The sequence below is a fragment of the Gekko japonicus genome, unplaced genomic scaffold (assembly GCF_001447785.1).
Source record: "Gekko japonicus isolate JY-2015 unplaced genomic scaffold, Gekko_japonicus_V1.1 scaffold3556, whole genome shotgun sequence".
In the NCBI taxonomy this organism is placed as follows: domain Eukaryota; kingdom Metazoa; phylum Chordata; class Lepidosauria; order Squamata; family Gekkonidae; genus Gekko; species Gekko japonicus.
The window spans coordinates 81,765-93,298 of NW_015173246.1; positions in this window are offsets into that span (position 1 = coordinate 81,765).

Here is an 11,534-nt window from a genome sequence, read left to right on the forward strand (position 1 = left end):
ATGACACTGGGATTCGGGAAATATTTCGCATGGACGAAACCAAAATATTCCGCTTGCCAGCAGAGTGTGTCACTTTCACTTCCCCACCCCTTGGAAGTAGAGAAAAGAAGAAGAAGAAGAGATTTGATTTATACCCCGCCCTTCACTATCCAAAGGAGTCTCAGAGCGGCTTACAAACTCCTTTCCCCTCCCCTCCCTACAACAGGCACCCTGTGAGGCAGGCGGGGGCTGAGAGAGCTCTTGACAGAAACGGCTCTTTTTCAAGGACAGCTCTTGTCAGAACTACGGCTTGCCCAAGGTCATCCAGCCAGGTGCAAGTGGAGGAGTGGGGAATCAAACCCGGTTCTCCCAGATTAGAGTCCGCACACTTAACCACTACACCAAACTGACCTGCTCTCCCTCCCCTGAGCTCCCCCAGCCAGCCCGCCACCACAGGCCGACTGGGGCAGCGAAGGCAGATTGGAGAGGCGTCTTTAAATGCCTCCCCTTCACTTTCCTTCCACAGCCGACCTGACAAGGTGGGCTGGCTGGGGAAGCGAAGAGAGAACTTTTTAACTTTTTAAACACCTTCTTGCTCCATTGTCCCTAAGGGGGCCATAGGATACAATGGAGAGATTTCCTCTGCAGCGCGACTCAAGAAAGAAGAGGTTTAAAGTTTAAATCTGCTTTTGTTTTCCCAGCCGATCCGCTGTGGCAGGCCGGCTGGGGAAGCTAAGACTGATTGGGGGGGCATCTTTAAATGCCTCCCCTTCACTTCCCCTCCCCAGCTAGCCTCCCCAGCTGGCCCCAGAAGGAAGGGGAGGTATTTAAAATTTCAATACCTTCCCTTCACTGCACCTCTCCAGTGAAGGGAAGAGAAATACCTTCCCTTGGCTGGGGAGTCACAACGTGGAGGCAGCATGAGCCCCAGAAGGAAGCGAAGGAATTTAAAATTTAAATACCTTCCCTTTCTCCGAATAAATTCCAAACAGATTCGGCATTCATTCAGGGACTCCCTATTCAGCCAGCTGAATCGCATCAGAGAATCTGATTCGGCTTCCGGCATGCCTGAATAATGCCAAACAGGCATTATTCGGGTTTTTCTTCAGTTTGGCCGAACCGAATGCACATCCCTATTGGAAAGACCAGGGTCGAGAAGTCCTCTCTGATATCAGACTCTGAGGGGCAAACAACACAGGACATGTCTTAACAAGTCAGGTCTGGTTTTTCCAGCTGCATGCACAACTCCAAAAAGGGATGAATAATGGGGCCATTTCAGCTCAGGAAAACAGGATAGAAAGAAGGGGGGAGCTCTTCCTTCTGTTGTGCTGAATCAGGCCCCTGCGGAGTTTTAAATGAACATTCTCCATACCTGCTGTGCGGCCGCAGGGAAAGTGGGTCACATCCAGGGAATCTAGTCCCAATTTGTCAAAAAACCCATCTTGTGTAGATTGGCCCTCTGTGGCTCACTATTGGGTCAAGCAGTTTGGTCTGGGAGCACCTGATCCCGCAGGAAAAGTGGAGCTAAGTGTGTGCGGACTAGACCCATCCCTGGACGGAGATCCAACAAGAAGCCCCATGCGAAGGACTCTGACCTTATCAAAAGAACAGAGGCCAATCAGTAAAACCAAGGCTTAGAAAGGCTTAGTCATGGAGTTAACTTCATAAGTATGTCATACCTCATTGTATAACATACTTCTGAGAATCGTATATCGCAGCCTCAGAAACCACACAGCGAAAGTACCAGAGCTATGTAGGGCTGAGCTGAGATGTTACCCAATTTCGTATTCGTTTTTCAGTGTTGAAAAGTGCCTCCCAGTTTGGGAGATTTTTTTTCCCCCTCTCGTGGCATTTCCACTGATGCTACAGGGCTGTTCAGTTTCCTTTTAGTCCTTCCACTTCTCTATTTTCCTTTACCTTCTGTAGCCTCACCGTCACATAAGAACATCAGAGACGCCACTGTTGGATCAGGCCAAAGACCCATCCAATCCAACACTCTGTGTCACACAGTGGCCAAAAATACCAGGTGCCATCAGGAGGTCCAGCAGTGGGGCCAGGACACCAGAAGACCTCCCACTGTGGCGCCCCCCCCCCAAGCACCAAGAAGACAGAGCATCCCTTGCCCCAGACCGAGAGTTCCTATCTAGACCTTGTGGCTCATAGCCACTGGTGGACCTCTCCTCCAGATGTTTATCCAATTCCCTCTTGTATGAACATAACAGAAGCCAATATTGGATCAGGCCAATGGCCCATCTTGTCCAACTCTCTGTCACACAGTGACCAAAAAAACCAGGTGCCATCAGGAGGTCCAGCAGTGGGGCCAGGACACTAGAAGCCCTCCCACTGTTGACCCCCCCCCCAAGCACCAAGAAGACAGAGCATCCCTTGCCCCAGAGCCCCTATCTATACCTTGTGGCTAATAGCCACTGATGGACCTCTGCTCCAGATGCTTCCCTCTTGAAGCTGTCCATGCTTGTAGCCGCCGCCACCTCCTGTGGCAGTGAATTCCATGTGTTCATCATTCTTTGGGTGAAGAAGGACTTCCTTTTATCCGTTCTAACCCGACTGCTCAGCAATTTCATGGAGTGCCCACGAGTTCTTGTATTGTGAGAAAGGGAGAAAAGTACCTCTTTCTCTACCTGCTCTTTCCCATGCATAATCTTATCAACCTCGATCATGTCTCCCCTCAGCCGTCATTTCTCCAAGCTAAAGAGCCTTAAGCGCTTTAACCTTTCCTCATAAGGAAAGTGTTCCAACCCTTTTATCATTCGAGTTGCCCTTTTCTGCACTTTTTCCAAAGCTACAATATCCTTTTTAAGGTGTGGTGACCAGAATTGCACACAGTATTCCAATTCCAAATGAGCTTGCACCATTGATTTATATAGGGGCATGATGATATTGGCTGATCTGTTTTCATTGCCCTTCCTAATAATCCCCAGCATAGCATTGGCCTTTTTTACTGCAGTCGCACACTGTCAGAGGCCTAGTGGTTTAATCTGTTTAATCCGACCGGCTCCTCTGGTGACCCAGGTGGTTTTTGCCAACCCAGCGGCTCGAAAGCAATTAACACCTAACAATGCGAGTAGACAAATGGGTATCTACCCTTAGATGGGTAGGGGGTACCCACCTCTGATGAGGACTTGTGGTGGTGACACGGATGGCGTGGATGGCGTGGACGGCATCGCGGTATCGGCGGCGGTGGCGAGTGCTGGCGGAGGCGGAGTGATCCCTGGTGGCCGGAATGGAAAACATCGGGCGATAGCGACGGCGGAGGCTAGAGAGACGCACGACGGCGTGTGACGCAGGCACAGTGGTGCCTGATGGACGGAGCCGGGGTCGGAAGCGTACATGAGCGTACATGAGCCTGCGCGGTCCTGCCGGTGGTCGCCGTGGAGACATCAGAGGCCTAGAAGGACGCCGTGCCGATCCAGCAACCAAGAAGACCTAGAGGATGCTGTGCCGATCCAGCCGCCGGTAAGAGATCAAGTAGATGCCGAGCCAGCAGCCAGAAGACCATCAAAGGACCCACCACCAAGGGTAGACAGTCCCACCCCCAGCACTAGATGTGGCCCAAGCTAGGATTACAGTTCTTAGAACGCAACACATGTGAACCGCCCAGAGACCCCCCCAGGGGGTTAGGGCAGTATATCAAGTCTAAAGTTAAATAAAAAAATTTTTTTAAAAATGTCACAGGATATCAGATCTCACAGGATGATATCACTGATGTCCTAAACAAAAGGGAAGTCTAATCCTGCCAGTGAAGGGAAACCACGTCCTCGAGGGCAAAGTAAAGAAAAGAACGGGGCTTGCGCAGATGGAGAAACCAGGGCCTCAAAAGAGCACTAAATGGCATTGAAAAATGCAAGATGCTCTTGAGACTAAGTCCCTCTGCAGCAGGCATGCAAATTTTGCAGCAGATATGAACATCAGCAAGTATTCTGTACCATTCTGGAATCAGAGTCTTTTGTGCAAAGCGAGCACGTAGGCCCATGGGATTAATTTTCAACACAGACATATCACTGCCTTGTGGGATTTGGAATGCCGGGCAAAGGAAATATTGTACTTGAAGGGCTGTCATACAGAGGATTGTACAGGGTTATTTTGTGTTTACCTTGCCTTTAGCAGGGGGAGTCCAGGACCTTGCTGGGAGTTTTGTTGCATGTGCGCAGTGACATCACCCGGAAGTGACGTCATCGCATCAGGCATGTTGGGGACGGGGCCACAGTCACTCAAGGGAAAACCATAGAGTTTCCCCTCAAATGCTAGAGCATCTCCCTGCAACGTATCCGATGCGATGATGTCACCGCCGGGTGGCATCATCGCGCCAGGCACATCTGGCAGTTTGGGGGAGAGGTTCCCCCCGGCTGCCCAATCCGGACCGGCGGGGAACGGGCCTCTTGAGCGGGGGCTTCCCCACCCCCCAGGGGGACTTGGCAACCCTACTGTAAATTCCCGTTTGGTCTAATCTGTATCTAGAAGTTTGTTTTGTTAGTGTTCGTGGTGTTGACGTCACAGGAATTTGTATTGTAAGATCCAACAATTGCAATGAAGCTCTCAAAAAATAAAAATAAAAAACCTGCCCACCTTGCGTCAACGAGGTCGAGGGCCTTCTAGCTCTGGGAATCGCAGGGAACTCTATGGTAGAAGTCTCTAGTGGTTTCTACAGCCACCCACTGTCACCTCCAGGTTTCTCCCGGAAGTCACATAGCTTTTAAATCTTCTAATCTTCTAATTTTATTTTTTTATTATTAAGCAATGGGGCTTCTTGGTAGTTCAGCCTACAGGCAGGGCCTTTTACGTCACCCATTAAACTGGAAATGCCAGAGATAGAACTTGAGACCTTTTGTATGCAAAGCTGATGCTATATCCTTGAGTTTTTGAAAAGACTTTCTGTCCTTCTCTGAAAGTAAGAATAGGAAAAGCGTTTAAAAAGGGAGAGGGAAAAGGAAACTTTTAAAAAGAGACGTTTTAATTGAATTTAATATTTAAGGAAGTCGACTGTCACTTCCCTAAAGAGGTCAGGCCCCCACATGTTCCGCTGCCCCCACACCGTTCCGTGTCATGCGCCCCCCCTTCACTGTGGTTGCGAGTGTGAAGCAGGTCTCTCTCTTGACTAAGCAAGCCTCAAGCTGGAAGATGCGGCCAATTAACGAGAGGAAATAGCTGAGCAATCGCTGATTATAAAATGGAACCGTTCCAGGCAGGAAACGACAACGGCTACAATCTTTCCAGTGTTTCAGGTGGTCTGTGCATAGGGGCTTTGCGCCAAAATTTTATTTGAAATGCTATTCATTTGGTTTGTGAAGAATTGCAGGCATTTTCCCTATCTTGCATGATGTGTTCAGCCTCTTCCTTCAGTTCTTTCTTTGCTCCCATTACTTCCAATGAGGAACAGGTTTATGGTGGTGTCTTCTTTCATTCTTCAGGCAGTTGTGATGCAATTCTCAAGGGCTGTGCTACTCATCCAAAGCATGCGCCCTACCAAAATTCAGCCCGATAGAAGGCAGTAATCAAGAACCTCAAAGGTAAACATAAAACAAATAAGAGGCCAATAGTTAAAACTTAAATACAGAATCATTTCCCTTATAAATAACAGCCGAATGGTGGTGGCACTTCTCTAGAACATTCCACACGCTCCAAAATCAGTTCGCTCTCTGATCTGTCATTCAGAGGGTCTCCCTGTCCACTGGCTGCTTTGCCGGAGTCCTGCCTCCAACATTCTAAATATTTTGCTGTTCCTCTCCCCCCATAGCCAGTCAGAACACAGAGGTTATTTGCATATGCAGCCTCATTGGCCTTTGCCTCGGAACACAGAGGTCATTTGCATATGCGACTTGATTGGCTTTTGCCTCTAACATTCTAAACAGTTTGCTATTCTGAGGTAAAATGTGTCCAATCTCCAAGTGAGGGCTGGAGATCACTCAGAATTACAACTGTTCTTTAGGTAGCAGAGATCAGTTCCTCTGGAGAAAATGGTGGACTCAGTGTCATTATACCCTGCTGAGGTCGCCACAGCAAATTGACACTGAGTGTCCAAGGCCGGGACACTCGCCCAGAGCCTCTTTCTAGAGGCCGTTGTATTTATTTCCACGACGGGCCTTTTTCCTAGTAGAATCATAGAGTAGAAAGGGACCTCCAGGGCCATCTAGTCCAACCCCCTGCACAGTGCAGGAAGTTCACAAATACCTCCCCCTCCACACACACACCAGTGACCCTTGCTCCATGCCCAGAAAATGACAAAACCCCTCCAGGATCTCCAGCCAAACCGGCCTGGAAAAAGAATAGCTTCCTGACCCTCAAAGTGGCGCGTAAGAAAGGGCCACGAGAACTGAGCACTGATGTGACCCTTCCTGCCCTCCCTCTCATGATTCTAAGTTCAAAGAATCAGCATTGCTGTCAGACGGCCATCTAGCCTCTTCTTGAAAACCTCCAAAGAAGGAGTGCCCACCACCTCCTGAGGAAGCCTGTTCCACTGATTACAATCAGGGCTATTTTGGGACAGGAACGCACAGGAACGGCGTTCCGGCTGGCTCCCAAGTTGGCCACACCCAGCAGGAACTCATTAGCATATTAGGCCACACCCAACAGCAGAAACTCATTAGGATTGGCTACAGTAGGCGTGTGTGGCCTAACATGCAAAGGAGTTCTTGCTACAAAAAAAGGCCCTGGGTTTTGACAACAAACAAGGTGAACAGAATAAGAAGCAAAAGGTGGGTGTGGCTGGATGGGCACACTTCTGGTAACGTGGGTGTGCGGCCTAATGTGCTAATGAGCAGTGCTGTCAGGGGTGTGGCCTAATAGGCTAATGAGTTTCTGCTGTTGGGTGTGGCCTATTATGCTAATGAGTTCCTGCTGGGCTTTTTCTACAAAAAGAGCCCTGATTACAATTATAGATAAAAATACATGTATTTATTGCGGAGACTTTTAAAAACATACAAGGGGCTGGATCAAGCCTCATAACTTGATAAAAGTGATGTATGCACAAGAGGAAACACTTATGACCTAATGCGTTTTGATTGGGCCTTCCCCAGAGGATGAAGAAGAAGAAGAAGAAGAGAAGGAGGAGGAGGAGATTGGATTTATATCCTGCCCTTCACTCGGAGTCTCAGCCCAGCTTTCAAACTCCTTTCCCTTCCCCTCCCCACAACAGACACCCTGGGAGGTAGGCGGGGCTGAGAGTCTGCTGCTAGTTGAGAAGAAGAAGAAGAAGAAGAAGAAGAAGAAGAAGAAGAAGAAGAAGAAGAAGAAGAAGAAGAAGGAGGAGGAGGAGGAGGAGGAGGAGGAGGAGATTGGATTTATACCCCACCCTTCACTTGGGAGTCTCAGAGCGGCTTTCAAACTGCTTTTCCTTCCCCTCCTCACAACAGACACCCAGTGAGGCAGGCGGGGCCGAGGGAGCTCTTTCCAGAGCTGTCCTTGAGAGAACAGCTCTGACTGAACTATGGCTTGCCCAAGGTCATCCAGCCAGGTGCCAGTGGAGGAGAGGGGAATCAAACCCGGTTCTCCCAGATCAGAGTCTGCGCACTTAATCACGACACCAAACTGGTGTACATCTAGGTTCCTGTTACAGTCAGAAGGCAGTTAACAAGTCGATGTAGGACCAAAGAAGGAATTTTTCCATTATGAAACCAAATGACACAAGAAAAAATATCTGTGGGGCCTCCTTGCAACTAGCCCCGTGTCAATCGCAGACGCATACAAGCTGTGTAATGTTGCGTGTGCCTGCCTTCCAATTTTGGTCCTGAAAGTACGGGTGAAACCACCCAATCAGAGCCAATGAGCCTTCACTATAGAGCAGAAGACAGTAATCGTATACAGCACCGTGATCAGAGTCAGACCCTGGGCACCCTGGAAAGGAAGGTCCAAAGGCAAAAGAGGCCACTGGAGGCAGGGGAAACGCCAGTCAGACGGGCGGCAGGGCAAAGTGCACAGAGGGAACCAGTCAGAAGGCAGGCAGTGGGAGGTTGTTACAGTACCTAGGGATGCCAGCCTCCAGGTGGGACCTGGGGATCTCCTGGAATAACAGCTCATCCCTGTTGAGAAATCAATCAATATTTGTGTTTTATGCAGGGCTCTTTTTGTAGAAAAAGCCCAGCAGGAACTCATTAGCATAATAGGCCACACCCAACAGCAGAAACCCATTAGCATATTAGGCCACACCCCTGATGACACAGCTCATTAGCGTATTAGGCCACACACCCATGTTACCAGAAGTGTGGTCATCCAGCCACACCCACCTTTTCCTTCTTATTCTGTTTACCTTGTTTGTTGTCCAAACCCAGGGCTTTTTTTGTAGCAGGAACTCCTTTGCATGTTAGGCCACACACCCCTAATGTAGCCAATCCGAATGAGTCCCTGCTGTTGGGCATGGCCTATTATGCTAATGAGTTCCTGCTGGGCGTGGCCAACTTGGGAGCCAGCCGGAACTCCGTTCCTGCCCAAAAATAGCCCTGGTTTTATGGACTGAGACGTGCTAACACGTTACATGAACTGTGCACACACATGCGTGCCCATAGGCATAGAGAAAGCTGCTTGCATTACCTATTGTGAGAAGATTTCACATAGGGGAACACTTGCCTGCATTTCATGTTAATGAGGTTTGCACACATTCAGCTCAAGAGCCTTATGGGAAAGAGAAGCACATTTTAGCCATTGTTAGTACAAACAAGGACTAAAGAGAAGTAACCCCACCACTGCTGAGAGCAGGGCTATTTTTGGGCAAGAACGCACAGGAACAGAGTTCCGGCTGGCTCCCAAGTTGGCCACACCCAGCAGGAACTCATTAGCATAATAGGCCACACCCAACAGCAGGAACTCATTAGGATTGGCTACATTAGGGGTGTGTGGCCTAACATGCAAAGGAGTTCCTGCTACAAAAAAAAGCCCTGGGTTTGGACAACAAACAAGGTAAAACAGAATAAGAAGCAAAAGGTGGGTGTGGCTGGATGACCACACTTCCGGTAACATGGGAATGCGGCCTAATATGCCAATGAGTGGTGCAGTCAGGGGGTGTGGCCTAATATGCTAACGAGTTTCTGCTGCTGGGTGTGGCCTATTATGCTAATGAGTTCCTGCTGGACTTTTTCTACAAAAAAAGCCCTGGCTGAGAGACTCGCTGTCACACAATCCACGTCTGGATCTACATCTGAATTGCCATTTCCTGGCAGATGCTACTTTGGTGTCCTGAAAAAGCTGGTATCTATCTGCACATCAAGGAGAATCATGATGCTGAGAATTCACACCTAACCAGATGGCTTTGCCCTAAGATAGAGCTAGTATTTCAATATTAGCCCAGCCCTTAAAGGTTCTGCCCTTTACTAACACGCACCAATGAGACATAGGGATGGGACGGACTAATAGTCAGGAGGTTTCCAGCTGGGCAAGGTTGCCAACCTCCCCAAACATTTGGGTATAAAAAGCAGGGACCATGCGTTAAGGTCTTTGCTAGCCACCTTCCCCCTTCATCGTCTTCTTTATCCTTTCACCTCCCCTAAAGCCCAGCTTTCTATCAAACAACCCTTTGTCCATCGTAGATCTCTTGGACTGCAGCCAAAGAGATCCATACTTTGCTGGCTGGTTCTAGCAAGTGTGATTCAGTTAACACCCCTAGGTATTACTTTCTTCCCCTATCTTACATTGCATCAGACAAGACTTCAGGAACAGGCAAGTATAAACCGATACCTACCTACCTCCAAGTAAATGAGAAACTATTTTGATATCTTTCTGTAACTCGAAAGGAACTTGATTGTATGTGAATGTGAGACTGATGCGGCGTGTATGTGATTTTGATATTGATTCAGTAAAAAGACAATTTGTTTAGGAAAAACTCCAGTCTAGTGTCTCTCACTGGGATTTCTTTGGGGTGGCCGGACTTCCGTAAACCTTGGCGACTCACGTTAAATTTAGTTTGCCACTGTCGTACATAAGGCAGTTCGGCTAACATCCCCACACTACTTTGGAGGGGGGACTCTATGGTACCACAATGAAGTACTTCCCTTACCCAAACTTTGCCTTTCCCCAGGCTCCACCCCCCAAACATCCAGGAGTTTCCCTACCCACTCTCTTGCCGGTGCCCAGGGGGAGATCTGGTAATTGACCTAAGGAGGCCTGTATTAAAGAGTAGGGGAAGCTACAGAGTAGGGGAAGCTAACCCTTGACCTGGGTGGATCAGGGTTGCCTGATCTCGTCAGATCTTGGAAACTAAGCAGGTTTGGCCCTGGTTAGTTCTTGGATGAGAGACCCAGGAAGTCCAGGGTTGCTACGCAGAGGCGGATAATGGCAAACCAACCGCTGTTTGTCTCTTGCCCTGACCCGGAAGGCCCAGGCTAACCCAATCACATCAGATCTCAGAAGCTGAGCAGGGTCGCCCCTGGCTAGTTAGTACTTGGATGGGAGACCACCAAGGAAGTCCAGGGTTGCTACGCAGAGGCAGGCAGTGGAAAACCAACCTCTGTTCATCTCTTGCCTTGACCAAGATGGCCCAGACTAGCACGATCTCATCACATCTCAGAAGCTAAGCAGGGTCAGCCCTGGATAGTCCTTGGATGGGAGACAGGCAAGGAATACCAGGGTTGTGATGCAGAGGGGAGCAATGGCAAAACCACCTCTGAACATCTCTTTACATTGAAACCCCCACAAGGGGTCGCCATATGGTGGCTGTGACTGGATTGCACTTCCATACACAAAGCGACAAAGCAGAGGCGGACATTTCCTTGCGCTGCCTGGAAGAGAGGTGCACCTCTACCAAAAAGACACTTGAGAGTCCCAAGAGAAGCACGTCAATGTTAGAGAAAGAGGGGGGTGCGTTGCTGCTTGCACCTGCTGGAAGGCAAGCAGAAGGACACAGGCGGTTTAGGCTGGCTGTAATTTTTAAAGTATTGTTATAATCTTTTTTTTTTAATTCCCACCCAGCGGTTCGAAAGCGCCCTTAACCAACTAAAGCGCGAGTAGATAAATCGGGAACCTACCTTAGAAGGTAGGGGGCACCCCCCCACACTCTGGGGGTCATTGGAGGGCCGGTCTTGGTGGACGGTGAATGGCGGCGGCGGCAGCGAGCAGAAAAATGGCGTCCGGGATACATCAGTGGCGAACCTGACGGCGGCGGAGAAGGCGGAGCCAGGACGACGTGCGAGCGTGGCGGCGCAGGCAGGCGGAGCCATAAAGGACAGAGCCAGGACCATGCCAAGCATGCCGCACGCCAGAGGGGCCTACCGATCCGCCGCGAAAAGAGGACCGCCAGAGAAAGAGAGGAGCCAGAAGCCGCAGCTGAAAGACGACGGAAAAAAGCCGACCCGAGGAAGAACAACCCCCCCTCCACTGGGTGCTGGTAGGGATGTCCCCACCCCTGATGAATTGTGGCCTTAGATAGGGATAATGGATAACTGTATAGCCGCTCAGAGACCCCTTCGGGGATTAGAGCGGGATAGTAAGACGAAAGTAATAAAATAAATAATAATAAATAATAAAAAAGGAGGAGGAGGAGGAGATTGGATTTATGCCCTGCCCTTCACTACCCAAAGGAGAGCACCTTACAATTCCCTTTCCTTTCCCCTACC